Source organism: Cinclus cinclus, chromosome 5, assembly GCF_963662255.1.
Source record: "Cinclus cinclus chromosome 5, bCinCin1.1, whole genome shotgun sequence".
Lineage (NCBI taxonomy): Eukaryota > Metazoa > Chordata > Aves > Passeriformes > Cinclidae > Cinclus > Cinclus cinclus.
The window spans coordinates 40201985-40224717 of record NC_085050.1 but is presented as its reverse complement, the minus strand read 5'-3'; positions in this window follow the sequence as shown (position 1 = coordinate 40224717).

Sequence of the window (22733 nt, the reverse complement as noted above, 5' to 3'; positions counted from 1 at the left end):
GTCGTCTTCTGGAGGAAAGTAAGAAGATGTTTTAATAATTAAAGAACTCAGTTATTCAGGGAAGTTTGATCTATTTGACTACTAATGGACTGATGACAAGGGTGTCTATACTTCTCTTTTTCATCTCCTGCTTTTTACCCCTCCCTTGATAAGTCCATCCATGACTTAGTTCAAAATGATATTGTGAATTTGAAAACTATTGTTCTGATAACAAATTCTTTCCTACTGCCAGAGATAAATTTGGTTCATATGATGATTAACTCAAAAAGTTTACAATCAATTTTAATTTAATTTAATTTAATAATGGTTAATATTCCTAAGGTACTGCTCATACAGCCAGTGGTTACACTTCCAAATCAGGCAGGGCAGGGCAGGGAGGAGGGAAAACGGAGTCAGAATTTAAAAAAAATATAGTTGTGAATACTTAAATTACATAGGCAAGAGCTCAACTCAGTGAATCCACCACCCTGCTACTAAAGCAATCACCAAAAATCTCGAAAAAAAACCAACCTAAAATTCTGCCATACTTATGGCAGTCATTAAGATATATACTTATATAGTTTTAAACTGTCCCAAGTCAGAAACTCCAAACATAAGAATACTTCTATGACATTAATGTAACAGATTCGTTCATAAAACAATGACATTAACTATTCTGACCTCCAACACATTCAATATTATTCTTGTAAATGGCTCAATTTTGTGGCAAATCTGAGACAACTAATAACTAGGAATGGAATGCATTTTCTGCCATGTGGAAACAGAGATTTCTCTCAAGTACATGTCTCCAACAGATATTAATTTTGACAAATGACATTATTAAAAAAAAATTCTTATATTTGAATTAGTAACTATTATGGTCTGTTAGAAAAATACTGGATATTCATGTTCAGTTCTACTTTCATGCCGTTATCAGATACCAAAATGCTGCAGTGAAAATAATTTTCACATGACATTTAGCCATCTTACTATTCACTAAACATAGTTCTGTTAATAGCCTATCTTAAAGAACAGAAATAAATTTTAGACTGCATGGAAAATCTCCCTCTGTTAGTTAACAACACTGAAGCTCTTAGCTAGATTTTCCCACAGTAAAGCAGATCCACCTTTAACATTCAATGACACCGCTGTGATGCAAAGTAGTTTTGGTCATGCCTTCTATATTTTCTGTTGCTATATGACATCACTGTATGTAAAAGCAAACTATTACACTAAATATACCACAGCTTGTAGGGTAGAGTGAAAAATTGTGAGAACAAAAAATATTTCCGTTTTAGCAAATGTGATCCAGTGTTGCAATAAGTCTGTGTATCTACAGTAGAACATATATTGAAAAATATGTTTATGATCTCTTATAGATCTATTGAGAATTTTATTTTAATTTTTTTCTTTAAAAATGTTAAAATTTAAAAATTATCCCTTAAAATTATTCTCATAAAAATTAAATATTAAAATAATTTTTTAAAGTGTATCCAGCATTAGCTTCTGAGGAACAGATTCATGCATCTTTCTCTGGATTAAGACATTCCTGGCTGGCAAAGATTGTATCCTGATGTAAACAACAGGTGATGCTAATATTGCTTCTTAAACTTTGCCTTAAAATCAGCCAAAACATCCTACTAGCTTTTCTAATATTTTCTTCTTTTTTTCCAATATTATTTTTGAGTGTGGACATTGAAACTTGTTATGCCATCGTAGTATGGATCTCAATAGCATTGCAAATTATTGACCATAGTACAGCTATTTGCTCTAAGAATTCAAAAATCATATCACCTAATTTTTAGCCACTGCATTTCTCAGATGTTCTCTATTAATTGTTTAATTCAATGTGATGCTCAAGAATTATTTCCAAAAATTGGATATTTAACACGAAAATATGAATTTCCATCTTCAGAAACATTTGTGATCCTGGTTTTTAGAAGATACTGGTCTATACTATGGAGTAAACTGTCTGAAACCAGATTACGCTGTAGAATTCATTCTTCTAATTAACATGTACTCCAACCCTTATAAGCATAAGTTTTATGGCTTTTCATTTATTACAGTATGGACGAAGTCACTTAGCCTAGTTCTCATTTTAACCTGGGTTAAACTTGAAGTAATGTAGTTTTCTGAAATATTTCCTGTCTTTGTACTACTTCCTGCAACACACAAGCTATCAAGCCTCATATATACTGAAAATATTGCAGTTTCATGATGACAAAAATGTTTTAAAAACCTCCAAAAAAAACCAAAAAACAATGTCTCCCTCACGGGAACCTCCCCCCCACACACAAAAAACCCCACAAACAAACAAAAAACAACAACAAAACCCCCAAAACAAAACCAAATACCAACAAAAAGAAAACACCAACGCAAAACTCAAGTTTACGGGAGGAAAAAGTAAGTTACATAGGAAGAACTGAGAGAACACTGATTTTAAAAAGGAATTATAACCTTTGAATCACTGAGGAGAATTGTGCTTTGTGACTGTGAATCACTGTATAAAAAGGACGTGTTAATCAAGGGCCAGCCAATTGACTTGGAACTTTCAATGTACTACTTGCAGTAATAGACTGAGTAAAAGAGTTTCAGAAGAAAATGTCAATACGTATCTTTAAATATAAATTAAGGTAATGTTTTAATTGATTATTCATGGCTTCAGAAGTCCAGAAGAAATTTTCCCTGTGGTTATTATGACCTCATATGCAAGCAAATTTAGGATAGAATCATAAGTAAAAAGGGCTTTACTCTCAAAATTAACAGTAGGGAAATGTTATTTCAAAACAAGTATAACTAATGAGATGGTTAATTATTAGTCTTAAACTCTGCTTAAAGTCTGGGGTTTTTTATCCTCTGAAATTTTTCTGTAATTAGAGCACAGACAGGAGGCGCTGTGGACTCAGTGATCCTTGTGGGTCCCTTCTGACTCAGAGTATTCTGTGATTTTGTGATTCTGTGAAAAAATAAGTCAAAATTCCAGCACGTGACATATTCTGGCAGAGTATACCTTGTTTAATATCTTTAATATACGTTAATATCTATTAGGAGAACAGACAGAGTTACTAGTAACGAAGGAACAAGGACAACACAGGTGAGGAAGAATTGGATAAGAGAAAATATATAAAAAAAGAAGCTATGAGGTGAAGGATGAGGAATAAAGATAGGTAAGCTACTAGATAAAGTTGTTGAAGCAATTACCTACAGCGAAATATCTCTACAGCAAATACAGTGTAGTAATTTGGGGTAAAATAATCATCAAGGATTTAGGCATGTGAAGTCATACACCTATATAGGAACCTAAACAGAGACATTAACATACTAAGGAATGAGCAATTCCAGTTTGATAGTTTGATTCCTTTTGAATACTACTGCCACATTTATAAAGGCTCATTCATCACCAAGGAAGCTCTGCCTCATTTTTCAGACTGATTCTGCAGGGTTCCCTCCAAGGCTATACACAAAGCAGCCCACTGCTGAAAGTTTCAAAATCTGGGAACTGATCACAATCACTGAGAAGCCTTCAGATGTATTTACACAGCTAAAAACATTGAAACAGTCTGTTCCTGCTAGTAGTGTTTGAAAACACACAGCATACTGGTTGAACAAACTTAGACTCCTGTATGGTTTCAGTCCACAGGTTTAACTGCAGAGCATGATAGGTTTGCATGCGTTCTTTTGGAACCAATACATCAAAACGCCTGTTTTAAAACAATGCCTGAATTCAGTGTCCCACAACAACCTGGAGTGAATATTTGGCCCTAGCAGTTCCCTAGTGCAGTAAATTATTTGACAGCATGAGTAGGACCAAGCTAGCACACTGATGTGAAGAGTCAGCCCCTGCTACTCAGGACACGCTTCAAATTTCACACTTCACAAAGCCAAAGCAGGAAGACAAACAAGTGCTTCTGGAAGTTTCTTACTGCCTCAGAGGATGCATTATGCTGGTCTCTGTCCTGCTACTGTACCACTTAACTCTGCTCCCTGAGCACAGCTCTTATGTTGGCTCTGTCTTTTATGTCCCACATACCCAACCAGTACTGGGGCCTGTGTAAAGACAAGGCATTCACATGAATTGCAAGTGGTCTCTGCAGCAGCTTCTTCTTTCGAGCACCTTTCAGATGTAATATTTTGCTCCTATATTGGTATCATCAATAGAAAGATAAGCTTTTTAAAATGCTTATTGAAATAAGTATGTATTTCAATATAGAGGTCGCTCTAATTCAATAGCATTGATTTAAAAAAGCACTAAACCCCAAGCAAAATCCTTAAGCCACTACTTTCAAAACCAAAAAGAAATAAATTCAACATTACGCAAACTTCATGAACTAAAGAACAATGCCATGAAATACCCTATAACATTAACTGTTAATGATGTTATGTAAAAGATACTTACATGAGGTTAAGTATCTTCACTATTTCATGACAGGGAATTCTGAGATGGGCTAATGGCTTTCTTGAGGCAAAGGGATGTCAGTGTCAGAAGCACAATTAAAATTTTTTCACAGGTTTACAGATCCTACTCTTACATTATTAGCTCACGCTTATATCTAAGATGTCAAGAGCAAAATTACATCCTATTGCCATTCATTAACATAAAAGCCGTCCAAAGCAGGGCAGTTGGTTTGCAATATCATCTACATATCAAAGTGACCTAAATTGCACTACAATACTCAGTTTCTACATAGAATCATTAAAGTTATCAAGAATCAAGGCTTATACCTTTGCTGCTGCTTGACTAAGGATAAACTGTGATGTAAGGAATTAAATCAAAAATCTATTTACGTCCTGAAATAGAAATCGTGATTTACCACTTCAAAATATTGTAGGGAGCATAAGACAGGAGAATTACTGTCACAACTGCCAAAGTAACTGAAAAGTAGCTTTCCCTGAAATTATGCATATGAAGAACATCTATGCATAACAGCAGGATTGAAATACTAAACAATAATAATGCTTTAGACAGAAAAAAAACCCAAAAACCAACAAAACCACACCAAAAATAACAAAAAAGCCAAAAAAAAACCCCCAACAACAACAACAAAAAACCATGCTACAGTCTTGCTTGCTCAAGTGTCAAACATGAACCTTGGAAAGATATCAGCAGCATCTTCCCAATTTTTGAGAAGAAAAAGATAAAATAGTTCTTTAGATACCTGAAGGAATTCTGAAGTCTATGCACTTGGTCCTGACACCAGTGTCATGATGTACCTTGCTGAGCTCCAATTTAACATCTGTGTCCAAACTGAGAAATGAACTGACGAGCTTCAACTTCTACAGATTACATTTATATGCTGCAAATAAGTAATGCAACATGCATTACAATTGATTGCAATTTGAAAAATTGCAATGTAAAACTGACACTTTCTTCTACTATAATTTTCTGTGTATGACACTTGCCAAGTAAAATGACTACTATGCAAATAATAGAGCATCTTTTGTGTTTGCACTTCTATCTGCAGTGTACAACCCTTTAACCCTTATGCCATTCATAGCAAACAGGATATAAAGGTATGTTTATGTTCATGTATGTATAAGCATGCATATATATGCACATAAACATGTGGATATATATGTATGCAACACAACTGTTCCCTAGTGATTTATCAGCTTCACAGGCTTTTTATTATGGTTCCAAGTAATATCAGAAAAGAAGAGACACTTCTTCTGTCATTCCCTCTCAACTCTCTTGTTCCCTCTTTCTATAAATAAGTAATACTGCATAGTTAGAAATTGCAAATGAGACTAGAAGACATTAAAAAAAAGGGGTGAAATAATCAGGATTTTTCTTAATTTGCAAATCTATACATTAATACAATAAATAAAAACTAAACCCCACATATTTTTTGGTATAAAACATTAAGAGGTTGAAAAAATCCCATATGCTCTGAACTTGTTATTTATTAGTGTGTATAGTAACATTAAAATGAAAACATGGGTACATACCTGTTTTGCTCTGTTTTTTTCAGCTGAAGTAAAAGAGATCATGCTCCATGTGGAAAATCTCACATGATACAAAAAAAAAATTTAAATGTCTGAGTGATGGTGAAGCTGGAACTTGAGTGCAGTCATAAATATAGCTTACTAAAAAGCAAAGAACTGTCTTAGTATACTGATGATACAGCTGTTTCCTTTGCAATAATCTCTTTCCCCTGCTTCTTAATTTACTGAAAGGAACTGGCTCACCATCAATTTGAAATAAATAGAACATTTCTTCCTACAGTATCTTCAGTGATACAGAGATTCTATATCCTTGAAAAGCCTTTCCAAATCCCTGATAATGTGTATACATTAACTTATAAGCAAGGAAAAGAAAAAAGGATAATTAGCTCAGTACCCTTATCCCAATCTAATAACCGTCCTTTGTCTGTACCTTTTATTAATTACAATATTGATTCATCTGCAAATAAAATAACTTTGATAGATAAAAACCAGTTAAGCAAACTAAGAGATAACAGAAAATGTGGTGTTTTTTCCAAAAGAGCACTGACTGTGAAAAGAATCCTTGTTTGTTATTTCAAGCATTATTTCATTGGCACATTAGTTCTATCCTCAGCTGTAATAAAATGAGACAATGTCATAGACTTCTTTTCTCTTTTGCCTTTTCTCCTGGAACAGTTACAGCAGTCAGGACTCCAGAAAAGCCTCTCTGTGTAACTGGTTACTTAAAGGACCCATTTGCAATGAAGAGATTTTGCACTTGTTTTAATACGCTATTAATGAGCTGCTCATGCCTACAGTCAATTAATCAGGAAATTCCTGATTTCTAAGACATGCCAGCAAATTTTAGCCAACTAGGTAAAATACCTATATTTCAAGGAAGTTCTATGTATTTTTTTATGTATCTCTTTTCTGGTATATCTTCTTCTTCTTCTTCTTAGTAGTAGTAGTAGTAGAAGTAGTAGTAGTAGTAGTAATAATAATAATAATAATTTTTTAATACATGCTGGGTTCTGTTTGCCAGTTTCAGGAAGGCACGTAAGTTCAAAAATTGACTGAGTTTGCAGTTGCTAAACAGCATAAATATCTAATTAAAATAGCTAATAAAATAAATAGATCTTGTAATCTTTCATTGCATCCTTCTCAAATAAAAGCTCTTTATGTAAAAGTGACTGCTTTTACATCCTTGTACAACACTGAAGACATGATAATCACATAAATCTGTTATTACCTAACTGATTAGATATTTAGTTTCACTACTGATTGACCTAGAGAATTTTTGGACAGGATATTCAGAGATCCCCATCTCCTCCTATACAGATAAAATCTTAAAAATAACTCTCTCTCCAAATGGTTCAAAAATAGTTAAGAATGAAACCAGTGATTTTGCCTTGCCCTCTAACATTGACACCCTAACAGAATACCTTCATTATCAGAAATTTAACACTGGAATGATAATATTTGACTTGAATGCTGTATGTCATTTCAAAAAATGTTAAACTAATTCTGTCATTTGTCCATCAATACATTTCCAGAAAATTAGGTCTGAACTTTGAGTCCTAAACTACAGATCGGTTTCCTTTGCTGCTGAAATGTGAACACAGGTTATACCCCAGCAGCATTTTGAAGGTTGCTACTCAATAAATTAATTGTTTCAAATCTCACAAAACCAAACTAAACAAACAAACAAAAAAACCCCAAAAAACAAACAAACAAAATATACAAACAAACAAAAAATCCTGAACAACCAACTAAACAACCAATCCACCCCTTCACCCAAGATATAAGATTACAAAAAAAACATAGGAGATCTTTTTCAGCTGGAACTCCTAGCTCAGAAAATCCAAACCTGCTCTTCATAGTCCCCTGACCCACTCTGCTTCCTCAGTCCACATTGTTAGCTCAATATAGTCATAGTGAGAGAGGAAATATATTACAAGACCTTTCAGTATGTGGAAAGCGGTCTCAGTGAACACATTGGAATGTGAAAGGGTGGAAGAAAATGGTTTCCAACCCTTAAACATTTCCCAATTTATAATCTGACTTCTCTGTGTAAAAGGAAATGAAGTCTCACACACAATTTCAGGAATGGGTCAAGATCACTATGTTCTCTAGGTTTATTGCTACTTATTGCATTTTATTATATAAAAACTAAACTTCATGTGTGTGAAATTACATTGGAACAGTACATATTTCAACCTAAGGTAATCTAGTGGCAAGGAGTCTTCTGGAAAATAATGGACAAAACTACTTACGCTCTCCAACCACACAATAATGGTTCATTCTTATGAAAGCTTATGTATTAAGCGTACATATATTTGTAGAATGTCATTTCTTTTTCTCTTTCATTAAAGAAATACTTGAACAAAATAAAATTATGATAGTAAAAAACCTGAAAATAATACAAATTGCATCTCTTCCTGACTTTGCAGCTGCTGGGTGTACCTTTACCACTCTGGAAAAAGAGGAAAAAACACATCAGCTTTGTGAATTGAGGGCTGTTATCAATCTCTGTGTTAGTTAATAGTCAGTAGTTCCCTGAGGTAGAATTTATGAATATTTAATACTAAATAGAAGCGTTAATTGTGTATGAGAAACACAGAATTGGATAAATGTATTCTGCACATCCACTAAAGGAACATAAAACATTATTATAATTGTGGAGTTTTAAGTGCTTGAAGGGACAAAAACCATAAAAAGGGCCAATTAATTTTATCCAATGCAGGAGAAATATAAACAAGAGTGGTGACTATTAGGGTCTTACACAAACTGCTCACTTTGTATCACGTGCCCAGGAGAAAAGGGCTGCTCTAGGACAGGAAGAGCTTTCATCACCCAGGCCTGGTAGCCACATATTCTGAAAATGGTCCACAGCTTTACTGAACCACCTAGGTTCACCATCCAGCCCTTGTCAATAATGGCAAAAAGCCACAGAATCATTGCTAGCCTTCTTTATGCTGATGGCAAAATGCACTAGTGAGATGCCTATGACAGAATGACCACTGTTTATAAAAATCAAAGGACTGACTTTTGACATAATTCCAAATTTACTTCAAAATAGCTGGAGAAACGTCATGCTGCACATTGTTTAATTTTGTAATTATGAGAAATTATTCATAATTTTCTGCTTTATGTTAGAGAATTATTTCAGAAATGCTTTGGCCATAAATTGATCATCTTTATTTATGTTAAAATGTCAAAATCATCTCAGTAAAATATATTTTATTATTGCTTCTTCATATTTTGCATGCACGATAATGGTAGGAGAATTGCAAGTATAATTTTTTAATGTTTTATGTATTAGTATGTATATTGATACTTATAAAACAAAAAGAACACAAGCATATGCACATAATACGAGCATGACAAATACTAAGAGTGAGCACTGCTGTAATTTAAGATAATTTGGGAGTGACATCAATGGGTATTAAGTTTTAGAACTTTTCAGTTGGAAGTTTATTTATTTATGGTACTAAAAATAATGCTGTCTTCAGTCATGCAGATTTGCAAACCAAATATTGGCCGAAGTCATCATTGTATTTGCATGTTTTAGCTGACTTTACATGATTCCAGCTCAGAAGATGTCTCACTGTTTTAGAGGACTTTAGCAACATTCTGCTCTCAGATAAGCACCCTTGTTTCTACTAATCGAAGTCTATAATTAACTTGCAGTGTTCTCCTACAGTTGAAGAAACGTTGGGTTCCCCTATTAGAATGTTATGCAACATTTTACATAGCTCTGTAAAGTTGAGCACCTGTGGCTTTACGTCAGAAAATGAAAACAGAAACCAGAAACATTTTGACTGCAAGCACACTGAGACAAAAACTGTAGCTAACACATTAGTCCATAAAAATTTTTTAATTTAGAAACATCAAATGATGTTTGATATTTTACATTTAAATTGTTTTCTCAAAACTCCTAGTTTTTCACACTAAACCTGTCCTTTTACACTATTTTCTGTAAGTTAAGCCTTACAGAAAACAATCTTATTTTTTCATACCTTTAAAGAAAACTATTTCACTAGCACTATATAATAAATACATTTTTAGTAGCCATATTTGGTTGTGGAAGACAAAATTGATGAATTGCATATTAATTTTCTCAAAACAGCTTACTTACTTTTTTAATTGACTCTGTCAGATTTTAATTGTATACCCACATTCTATTATGCAAATGTGCATGAAATTTACTCTTAAAATGAATTCACTGAATATGGAGGAAAAATACTTTTAATTTAGGAAATCAGCAGAATGGAGACTCACTCTAAAATAGACAAAACAATGAAGTAAGTCTGGCCCTTATAAAAAATATTGAAGTATTTGCCACACAGATTAGAGCACCTTGGACACATTGAAAAGTTAAATAAATAAATAAATAGATAAATCTGAGGTAATAAGGAAATGTTATATTTTCCTCATTTATGCCATCATAGTTCCTGCCAGACAACCTCATTTTTGAATCACTTGGCAAAGTCATTAATTGCTCATGCAGTATGCAGTGTCTTGCACTGAATTGAAAAAAACAGGTACATGTCATGAAAAGTTATAAAATAACACTCAAGATGGCAAAACCTTTTGAAATCCTGGTCCATAATAATCAAGACCACTTGACAATAATACCAGCAAGAGTAGTTAGCTCTACATGTAATTGTAGTGAACATCAGAAAGAAATAGTGGAGTACCTAAATTCTTTGTTCATAATTGATTGGAAATGCCAAGCTATTAAAACAGTAATTCCAGGGCAAATGTGGTTTATTCAGAGGATTAGCTTTCTTTTGTACTTTTGTTTTTCATCACATATAACAAGAGTACCACTGATACCTCCCCATATTTGAATAAGATATATGCATTAGTCCTTAATCTTTTTAAAAGTGATCTATGGAGATGAATAAGGCTTTTATGTAGAGATAACCATACCCTGTTATGGCTACACAGGTGCCATCCTCTATGAAGAGATGTCCCAAAGTGGGGCAAAGCATCTACATAGTTTCTCTGAATTAAATGGTTCTGATGAAGGAGGCAAACAACACTGTTTTTATTTTTTTGCTGAATTGTGGACATAATTACTGCTGCTTTCATAAATTGTTTGAAAGCATGTCTCACAATGGAACATGGTAGTTGGCTATGTGACTAAATCTAAATCTATGTGACTAAGTTTCCTGTGACTAAATCATCACAAATTCTTCTTCCAGTGAATTGACCATAACAATACTTCAGTAGAAATTAGATCTGTACTGAATGTTCAAACAGATGTAAATAGAGACTATTCTTAATGAGTCACTTTAATGCAAATGCATGGTTGCTTCCTTGTTTAAAGAGATCACATGGAGATACATGATAAAATACATAAAATTTTATCCCTTTGAAGACTAACATGGAAATCTTGAGTTTTTGCCCTCACAGAAAAGGGCAAAACTCTCAGATGCTGTTTACAGAGGGAAACTAGAGCACAGTGAGATTGTGCACACTCATTTCAGAGCAGATTACTACACCTGACGTGTTTCATGAACTGCATTCCCACAGCATAAATGTGAAAGACTGGTTCCACTTGTTCCAGGGACTGCATGGGAGGGAGCAACCAATGCACAGTAAATCCTCATGTAGTCATTGTAACATAATCACAGCAAATCCTTCAACTGTTCCTTTTTGAAAAGTTCCTTAAAATATACTATTGTCTGAAAAAATTCTTTGTAGGTAGAAATGAGTATGGTAGCATATGGCTTATATTAAAATTGTGCTCTAGAATTTGCTAGACTACCCCACGAGACACAATGTAATTTTATAAGATGTGCTATGGGATGTTTATCATATCCATGAAGGCTTTGTTTTCCAAGAAATTATTACATTTTAGGGATTATTCTTTCAGCATCAAGTATGGCAAAAAAAAATATTCCATTAGTATAAATAGGAACTGCATGACCGATTTTCAGCACACAGCAGCTTGCTCATGGGAGATGTTGGTCTACAATAACTTTTACTACCATCCAGAAGAGATCTGCTGTAAAGACATAACAACCACTGAGAAGATTTTAACTCCTTCTTCCACAGCTGCAAATGCTGCAGTACACCTGGGGCCAGTGTCATGGGTAAGTTATGCAAAATGTTGAAACTACCATTAAACAAGTTAACTCTGAAGTTCCTACAAGGACAGCTATGGAGGTAAAATAGAAACTACACCACTGAAAAATCAGGTAAAACTATCAAAGAAAGAAATATTATAGAAGGCTGAAATGAGCTAATATGGAGAAAATGCCCAGGAAATAGTAAATTGAAACAATTTGTTTGCATCTGTAAGTGGAAGCATGGTGTGTACTCACCATGTGAATGAATGAATGCATGAGCTACAAGTAGCATAGAGCACTAGACCTGGTACGGTTTTACAGGACTAGAGAGATACAGCTCTGTTGGGTTTACCAGCTGCAAATAATCTATTACAAAATTTCACTGTTTACTGCCATTTAGAAAAGCCAAAATTGTTATATTGAGACCATTTTTGAAACCTTTTTTTTTTTTTTCTCACTCTCTCTTCCATGGCAGACCAAGTTCAGCTTTTTAGGTTTTGTACAGGAACATTATTTTGACTTGTGCCAGCATTATCAAAATATTTGCTTTAATTGACTCTTCTACTGCAGTTTAATTTGTCTTTGTTATCTTAGAAAATTAATAATTTGAGGTGGAAGAACAGCCATCCACTAAAATATTTCCTATTTATCATGTATGACAGAAACTAAGAAAAGTCAATGGGGAAAAACTGGGAAGAATTGCATGTTTAACTGCTGCATCATAACAAGCAAAATCTGAATAGAATATATTAGTTTAGCATATCAGTACAAATGCCTTTAATGGGAAATGAGGGGAGAAAAAGGAGAACACTGGAAAAGCTGTCATTTAGTACATAAAGAAGGTATAGAGCTGATAAAGCTATTCAGCTATTCACATTCAGATAAGGAGTTCACTGCAGTGGTATTTCTCTATTACAGAGATACTGAATAAGAGACTCAAACCCAGATTTTACTGTTGATGTCCTCTTTTTTTCTGCCTGATGCTTTATTTTCAGCTTCAGTAAGGAAAACTGATGCTGTGTAAAGGAAATTGCTTTTGGGAAACAGTTGCTTTTTTTTTTTTTTTCTTTTTTAACATAGCAGCAAATGAAGAAAAACTCCCAAATGCAACTCCCTTCCAACCAAAATCATCTTATGATTTTATGCTTTTTTGCCACAATTGTTATTGGAAGAAATAGAACAAATGGACCTGATGGTTTCCTTGAAAGAAAATAAGTGTTTCTCAGCAGGTGGGGGGAGGATAAAGTGACAGAATTTTCTGGTCTATAAATTATCCTTAAAATAGCTAGAACACCTCCAAAAGTTCCTCTTCTTTAAAGAGTATCTCAAAAGTGGAAAGATGGGTGAAATAGTTCTGTCATCATCAAGGCTTCCCAGACATTTATATTAGAGGAAAGGGCAGATACTGAAGCAGAGCCAAAAAAAAAAAAAAAGCTCTTCTTATTTTGTAGATGAACAGTAAAAGTGATCTAAGTGTCTGTGTTTAATAAAAGAAAAAGTTCAATTGAGAAAAATGATAATCTTCTCCTTGCTCTAATAATTTAAAGCATTTGGGTAACCCTTAAATCTTTCTCTGGTTTGAAAAGGCTGAGTTTAGCATGGGCAATAAGGGTGGGATTGTCCCTCTTTTAGCATCAGTTCAATCAAAGTTGCACTTCAATAGAAGCTAAGCTTTAATTTCAAAAAAACCAAATATCCTCCTCCTTTCAGTTAGAAAAAATACCAAAATCCCCTTCAGTTGAAAAAATATGGGACTGTTCTAGAAATGTCTGATGTTAAGAATTTCAACATTATATTTGGAAACATAAATTTGCATAACTTCTCTGTTATTATCATACACATATACATATGGATTAAAAAGTATAGAGAACAGAAATTATTGTAAAAGAAAGAATTTTAAAAAAATTTGGATTTCAAGTATGAAATTTACTCCCATATGAACATCAGAACTCTTTTTCTCAAACCTGCCCTTTCCTTTTTATTATGTAAGATCATATGTCGTTCACTGTTCAGTCTTGTTTAAAATAATTAAAATGCTATTTTTTTCAAGTAACAATTTTTTTGTCTTTGACAAGTTTTGTGACTACAAACTGAAAAAAGAAAAATTAATGCAAGTGGGTAAGAATCCAGTTTTATGTAAATGCTGAATTTTACCACTGCAGATTTATTATAGTTAGCTGTCTTCTTTGTTACATTTAGCTCCTGGAGTCTACTAATACTGCAAAGGATTTTAGCACACCATGTCATATAACATATAGATCTAGTAATACTTCTCTTTAGCTTGCCTAACATTGAATATTAGTTATATTTTAGTTAATGTATTGCTTCAATCAGCACAGAAAATCACATTTATGAGCGTAATAGGAGCTCCTGTAGCTTTTCAAAACTTTTTTTTTTCCTAAGGATGTTCTGCGTGAGACTGTTGCTGTGGCACTGTCCAAAAATCACATGATTTGAAATGTTTTTCCTTGCATTGTCCTCCTACCAGTTTTACAGATTTCTCTATTTGTCCTGCCAGGGAAAAATATTTGCCTTAAAATTCTACAGGGAAAGAGTAGCATTCAGCTAGCATACAATTCACCAAATATCCACTGATTAGAGCATAGATATTATATGCTTGTGACATCAGAAACTTTTTAAATTTTTAGAAAAATTGAATGATAATATCATTCTTGTGTTTTTCCCAGCATTACTACTTATGAATATAGTTTTATTATTCAACAGAGATGTACATCCTAATTGTCACCTGAATTGGTTTAGACAATAAATGAATATGTCAACATTAAAAAAAGAAAGTTGTTAACAGCACTATAGAAGATGATGTTGCTAACCATGCCCATGAGACAGAGCACTATAAGGAAAAAAATTTACCCATCACTTCCAATAAGTTCATCATTGTGGTTCAATATATTATGCTGAAAATAGGCAGTAATTTGGAGGAAAGTTAAATAATTTTCTGAAATCTCCATTTCTCACAGTAATTTTAGTTCCTGTCACTTTGTACCCAAAATCATTGTACATACCAAAGTAAGCCTTTGTTCCTTAATTTAATCGGTTGGTAACATCAGAATAATCCTTATGTTTGATGCAATGGCCTTGTCATGAAGAAAACATACTTGCTTCTTACAACAGGGTCTCAAATCCAGGCCATTTATCCTTCCATTTTATGTAATCACCACTAAAGTTACACATTTTTAGCAAATCTGTATCCCGTGTAGCTAACACAGAAACCTAATTTTCCCGTAGAAGAAGCACACTCTGCTGGCTTTAACAATATTGATTTCTAAACCCAAACATAAGCACACAGACATAGCAGAACTTTTTTATACTATTTTTTTTTAATGTGTGTGTGTGCATGTATGTGGGTATGTACAAGTGGCATTTGAAAACATGACAGAAACTGTCACTAAGAGGTCGGAAGCTCTACACTGGCATGTTTGCTGCTAACAGTGCAAGGTGCCAAGGGTGACATGCAGTTTTTCAATCAGCTTGCTGTGAGACCTGGTTGTGTGAGCCCAAACCTGATACTGGGTTATGTGTGCTTTAACTGCAGGATAACAGCAGAGGCTTTGACAACGTGGGCACAGCTTGGAAGTGGAGGCCCCAACACTAATGGTCAGTTGTGGGTCATTGAAGAAGGCCAGCCTTGAGAGCTGGGACTGGTTAAAGAATCAGAAACTCAGCAAAGGAAAATAACAGTCAAGAAACAGCATAAAAGAACTGCCTTGACAAAGTAACATCCCTGAAAATACCCAGCCCAAGGACACAGACTAAGGTGTGCAATCTGCAGTGAAACTCAGTTGTCTTTCAAATAGCCAGATCTCAAATGTTGGGGAAGAAAAAGCATTCGGCTTCTGATCACCTGAGTGAAAACTCTGAAAACTGACTGCCTTGATGGTTACAATCAGCAAGGACCATTGCCATCAGAAACTAATCAAATATCAGTTCTGTGGTATCATAGACTAATTTAGGTCAATTTCCCGAATGTTCTTGTTACAGTGATCTCTAATTTCTTATTCTTCATCATCTTTTCTTCTTCTTCTACCTCCTCCTCTTCTTCCCCCTCTTCTTCTTCCTCTTCCTCTACTTCCTCTTGTTCTTTGGGGAGATAGAAGAGAGCTGAGCTATCACTGAGAAATACCTATCATAATCTTTTATTTAATGAGCAATCTTAATTATATATCCAATGATACTCAAGAACATTTAGAAAATTGCCAGTATTGTTGGCAACATTGTTCTACCACGACCAGCTTTACATTATATCGATGATCACACTGGTGACTTCATTCTCCTGAATCCTCCTAGTACTCCTCAAATTATTTTGTTAGTTTTATTATACATAATTAAAAATTAGCTCACTTAATGTTTTTTCCAGATCATTATTGCAAACACTCCTTTAAAACAGGGTAATTCTCTTTCAGTACTCAAACATACCACTACATTTTACAATTTCCAAAACTGAGGAATTATTCAGGCTCTTTGTTTTCTAGGTCTCATCCTGCTTTTGACCTGTGAGACAACATCAGCTCTCCCCTTAAGATTGATCAGTTTTTATGGCTTCTTGTGAAAGACTACAAAAAGTTCATTTTAAATTAAGACAAACATTTCTACCTATCTCTTTCACTCACCATTTTATTGACATCCTTAAGGAATGATGCTATATTAAATTAGAGGCCATTGTTTTCCCCTTAGGAAGGCCAATCTCCTTGCAAAATTATGATCCATTAAGTATTTAATGTTTACTTCAAATTGATACTTCAACTAAATTATTTACTAAAGATCAGTAAGTTCTGGGATCTCATTTGCTCCTCTAATAAAGGTAGCTAAAATATTTTCTGCTGCAGAAGCTCATTAATGAATAGCTGAGTTTGGGAATTTTTGGTTGTTGGCTTTCTTTTTATAGGATTTTTTTTATAGGATTCAACCAACTTCACTCTTCCTTCTGAATTTATTAGTGTGTCCTGATGTTTAACTTGTAATTTGTTAACCGTTTTTAAGTTTTTAATTTAAAAACACTGCTTTTAATACATTAATTTGTAGTAGTGTCTCATTTTTAACAAATAAGAAACTGATATAAATTGTCTCAAAAATAAACATGAATACTTAGAGAGGATGCATTTAATAGACACTCATTACCAAGTGTTGTTATTCTCTCAGATTATGTAAAAGACATTTCAATTTGCTGGAGGAAAATAAAAGTGACAGCACTGTCTTTTAACCTCTTCCAATTCCCTGACAATAGGTCCTCAATTTCCTCTTAAAAGTGTTTAACATAAATGAAGACAAGCATTGTTGAGGGATTTCTCTTGGAAAATATTGGTAGTATATCTCTGAGGACTGCAAAAATTGCATGTGTCAGTAAATACCTGGATCACTGCGGGGCTGGGAGAAAGATCAGTATTCAGTATTTCAGCTGTGAGCAGATTCACTTTCTTAAGCTCTTAAACCATCTTTAAAAATTGCTTCCTTTTTTTTTTTTTTCTTTTCCCTTATGAACACTAGTGAAATTAGTTGGAAAGAGGAAAAGCAACATTCATATTCCTATTGAAAGCAATTCATGAACCCAGTTGTAGGAGTGCCAGATCATATCTACCTTTCAAAGTATTTCTTGTCACATGCTGAATATTTCATAACATCCAGACCACCATATCCATATTTATTTCAAGATGGTCTAGGAATATTATGTCCTGTTAAAATTGTAGTAATTCCAACAATAATTAGGCTATATATCAGCAAGAAAAAAAAAAACAAACATATTTCAAGAATAGGAAAAGAATAAAGTTTTAAACATGAAAAATTCTTGATCAGGATTTGCATCCTTATCCAATACTAACTTGCAAATTATTTAATAATGGATGAACAATTCCTCGCTTCTGCTCTCTTGAATGTACTGGCACAGTGATCTCACCTATGAACCTCATAGATTAGTTTAATGACTACTGTGGAAATGACAAAGCTGAAGGATTCTTTTAAAAATGTCATATCTGAAATAAGGTTAAAAAGCTTTGGAAACATCCAGGAGCAAGACATCTAATATCTGATTTTGCTAAAACAAAACACCACAATGAAACAAGTAATCTTGCAGTAAAATGCTGCACATTATGGCAATGATGAAAGCATATTTTAAAATGAAAAAAAGTGGTTTTCACTTTCCTTGGACATGCAGAAAGTTTTGCTAGAAGAGAAAGATGTTTATAAAGGCATTTAAAGTAAACATACACAAATGTGCTTCTTAGAAGAGAAAATCCTTTATTGTGATTTGCATTTCCATGCATTTTACTTCAAGAGTATTTTGTACAATTTAGTGCCTATTATTGAAAACTATTCTGCTTCTTAAAGCAGGATTTTTGATTAAATATTTTTTCTGTGTTGTAGAGAATTTCAATGAGGTTATTATTAAAATTCTGGTAGACTTTAATTTTTCATAAATCAGAATTTAGAATACAGCAGGAAAAGTAGCACATCTAAGATGAAGGGAAATCAGATGGAACCAGATATGGGTAGATTTGTAGAAAATAATCTGTCAGCTCTTGCAGAATAATGGAAAAGGAAGTGGTAAAGAAGTAGTAAAGAAGTTTTAAAGGAGGAAAAAAATCTATGTATAAAAGATATGTCCACACAATCTCAACTCTCATCTCTCTAAAACCTTTCAGTCATACTTGGAGGGGAATGCAAGTCTGGGGTACTTTTGACAGGTGTTAGAGAGTTTCTCCTGTTGCTTTTTAAGATGTCAAAGATTCAATTTTTAAAGCTTCTACTCAAGTTCCTTCTACTCAAATTCCCTTATTTAACAAGAATATTGCAGTCACACCTCATATATTTTTAAATACTACTAGTTTGTTAGAATAACTTTTTAAAGGAACACTAATTTGCCATGTTCCTGCATTGAATTTTAGTGAAGCAGACAGCGACTTCTACATGTTCCTTAACCACTTAAATGAAAGATAGTTCTACTCAGACTGTGTTAGGCCATATGGCCATAAAAGTTATACCATAGATGAATAAAATAAAAATCATTGAAATGTAATTAAAAGCTACACTTTCTCTCAGATGAGGAGACATTGAGCTGTTTTGCAGCTCATTTGGATAGTGTCAGTAGGCAAGAAGGTGAGCCTGTCCATCAAGGGTTCTCTGGAGTTCTTGGGATATGAGGTGAGTAAAACAACAAAATTCAAATGGTATTTCTGTTTTGAATTCTCCCCAAACTTCCTGATAATTAAAATGCAAACTTTGATCTTGTATCAGCTCAAGTTGCCCCAATAAATTGGAGCAAAGACTTGTATCAACAGTCTGAGAAATCTACTTCACTGGAGGGTCACAAATGAAAGAACAACCAAGTGCCCTGGCACGTGTCCAAAAAAGCACTTACATTAATGTTTCAATCAAAACTCCTGAATCATCTCAATCAAGACCTTATTTTTTTTTTTCACTTTTCTATAACTTTGTGCAGGTTCATAAAACTGTGAACCTTTAGTTTTCATTAGTCTTTATTGCTGTTTAAATTCTGAAAAAACTCAAAACCACTAAACAAAAACTACAAAAGTCTCTCTGAGTCTCTGTGGAGTCTGTATAATTAAACAAGTGAATTACACTGTAGATGTGGATAAATGCTAAAAGGAAAAATCATGTATCTTCACTAGTTTTAAAATTAAAAGGATAAATTAATAAAATTAATTCTATTCTTAAATGCCATTTGCTTTATATACATTTACATATCTGTTCCTTGAAGGACAGTTCCCTTGACAATAGCTTCAGCATTTTGTCTGGTTAGTCTAATTCATATTCTACATGGCTGTTTCATTTTACTTGTATTTGATTTGTAACCACTTAGATATGCACTCATGCTTCAAGTCACTTCATTCACCAATCATTCCTAGAAATGATGGCTACAAATATAATTTTGATATGTTTCTGTTGAAATTACATAGGGTAGTTTTAGTAACTGCAAAAAATTCTGAAAGGTTATAGACCAACCGTTTTTCACATCTTGGGTCTGCACAAATACAAGAACAGGCAGCCACAACAAAAAGTAGTAGTATTCTGTTTCCCCTCTGCATTTGCTTATATTGAATACATGGCACTTCAGAGGAAAATCAACAAAAAAAGCAAACTGAAAGGAGGTAAATAGTAATTTGGATGCTATTCAAATGCACATTTTCTTTCCTTTTTTCTCATTACTTGAAGAATTTAATTTCTCCTTAATCTTCCAAACAACTTCTTTAACACATCAGTGAGTCAATTACAAAACAAAAACTCATACTAGTTTTGCTATTCCATGTGTTTCATAAAATAAAGTACTCAATATTCTGCCAATCATACAAAGCCCATTCAGCAAGCAGAAATTGATCCAAGCCACAAAAATCAGATGTCTGGCAACAAAGGTTTTCAATGAGCCTACTTGAGGTTCAAGCAGAATTAAAACCCACAATGGGTAATAAACTAAAACCACAAGGACTCAAAAGCTCACAGAAATGTGGCATCCTGACTCAATGGTCCAAAGTATCTACAAATGTACCCTTTGGATGAGTTTGGGCAGATTCTGTCCCAACGATTCTCATCTATAAGTAATACGTACTGTTACTTAGAATTATTTTAAACACTACTTTTGCCAGGAGTCTATCTGTCTGTTGGTCTTCATAAATTCAGGTTTACATTTCATGTATGGTCCTCAAGGAAGCACTTGTTGGAACCTGCTTGACTTGTCTGGGCTACCTGAGTAGGGATCTTGTAGTGCTATCAAATGAAGCAAGCAAAGACAAAGAATTTTCTTGTACCTGCTTTCATATACCATCTCTACTGAGCTAGTTGTAAGAAATAACTGAAAAATGACAGATAAAAAACTCACCAGTGGGTAATAATATTTCCTGAGCTTCCTTTGAAGTGCATGACAGGCTTTTAAAGGAAATGATTGTCAAAGAGGCAAGGGTGTATTCCCTTTCAGTTGAGAGTAGCAGTTCACAGTACCTCCGTGCCTCTTACTGAGACATCTATTCAATACCTTATGGAAATTCTGGCATGCTGGAGAAGAATGCCGTTTAGAATAATAAGGATTTGAAAGAACTGTGTGAAATATCTTGGTAAAAAAAAATGTGTTGCTCTGTTCTTATGGGTTAAAAAATATTTGTAATTTTCATTTTAAAGAGCTACTTTCAAAAGTAGCTACTTAGCTTGAAATGCTGAAGTATCTCATTGTATGACTAAGACATTCCAAAGCTATCAATGTTGAGAAAAATTGCTGGATGTCTGCCTACTTCCCAAGTACACTTCCTTTCCAATATATTCAGTGAGAAGCAAGGCAAAAATAGAGATGTGTATTGTCTGTTTGGCAGAGGGATATTCAGAGCTGCCCAGTTTCCAACCCTGCAGGAATTTCATACTTTTTTTTTTTTTGCATTAGGTTGGACTTGTGGTTTTTAAAACTGCAGTTGTAAATAAATTCTGATAGCTAGTAACAAGTAATGTTCCTCAAATTCTCATATAGGATTTGATACTGTTTAAAATCTTCATTAATGACCTGGATAGCATAGCAAAAGGTTCCTGCATCATGTTTGCAAATGACATCAGGCTGGGTGGATAGGTCCACACTGAAAATATGTTGAATGGATAAAAATAGTGGACTGAATATAAAAAGGTCTCTTATGAAGATGAACAAAAGCAAATGAAAAGCCTTGCATCTGTGATGATATAAACCTTTAAAATTGTACAAGCTGAGAACCACATAGCTATAGTGGCTTTGTACTGAACATAGGCAGTTAGCATAGGCAACAAGTTTAGCTTAAACCATCCACACATCCTTTCAATGATGAAGACTAATCACATCCTGGATTGCACTAGCCATCAACTGCAGGGAAGTGATCACTGGAACTGACTGCCATCAAGACCAAGACTCCTACACACTGGAAGATGAGCTGTAGGTGACCTTGGCACAAGGGTAGGACTTCAACACAGGTGCAGTTCCACAGGACCAAGCAGGATTGGTGGAAGTAACAAATTCAGCCCAGTGATCATCAGGCAAATGTGATATGACAGCACGGGCTGACGTTAAATTGTACATCCAGCAAAATCATCAGGACCCGGAGGAAATGAATTTGGCACAGGGATATGCGTTTCATAGGCCAGACAAGAGCAACCTGAGCTTAAAGAAAGCTTCTGGACCAAAAGGCAGAAGATAAATTGGTCAGGACAACTGGTCACTACAACTGGTCAGGACAATTAGTGCTTGTGGGTGCACTCGGGGCCTTGACATCCTGAGAGCAGAGATCTGCATAGCAGCCAAGTCTTTCCAGATTTAATCAGTTCTTTCCTGATGCATTGCTAGTCATGTCTCTATCAGTCTGTCTATTCATGTTCTCAGATCAGATTTGAACATTTCTTATGTCATGTAAAGGAATTAATTTTACTGTACTTTTCAATTGTCTGCTGCAGTTGTAAAACATTTATGCCTTGATTTATTCTTGCAATAGCTGATCACAAGATCATTTAAAAATACTTAGGTGTTTATTTATAAAGTGTAGTTATCTCTAGAATTGTATTTTATCTAATTTAGCTTGTAGTGTTTTAGTAATGAAGTCAATGCCTTACTCAAAAAGGTGCACCATGATGGTATGCAGTATACTAAATGCAAAGAAGTATAGTAGTCTTTGACTCGTGACAGGAAAAGGAGCATTCTACTATTTTAACTTCAGAAAGAAAATAGTCCTTTTTTTGATGTGTAAAACATTAACTAATAATTGTTTTTCAACTTTATAGTCT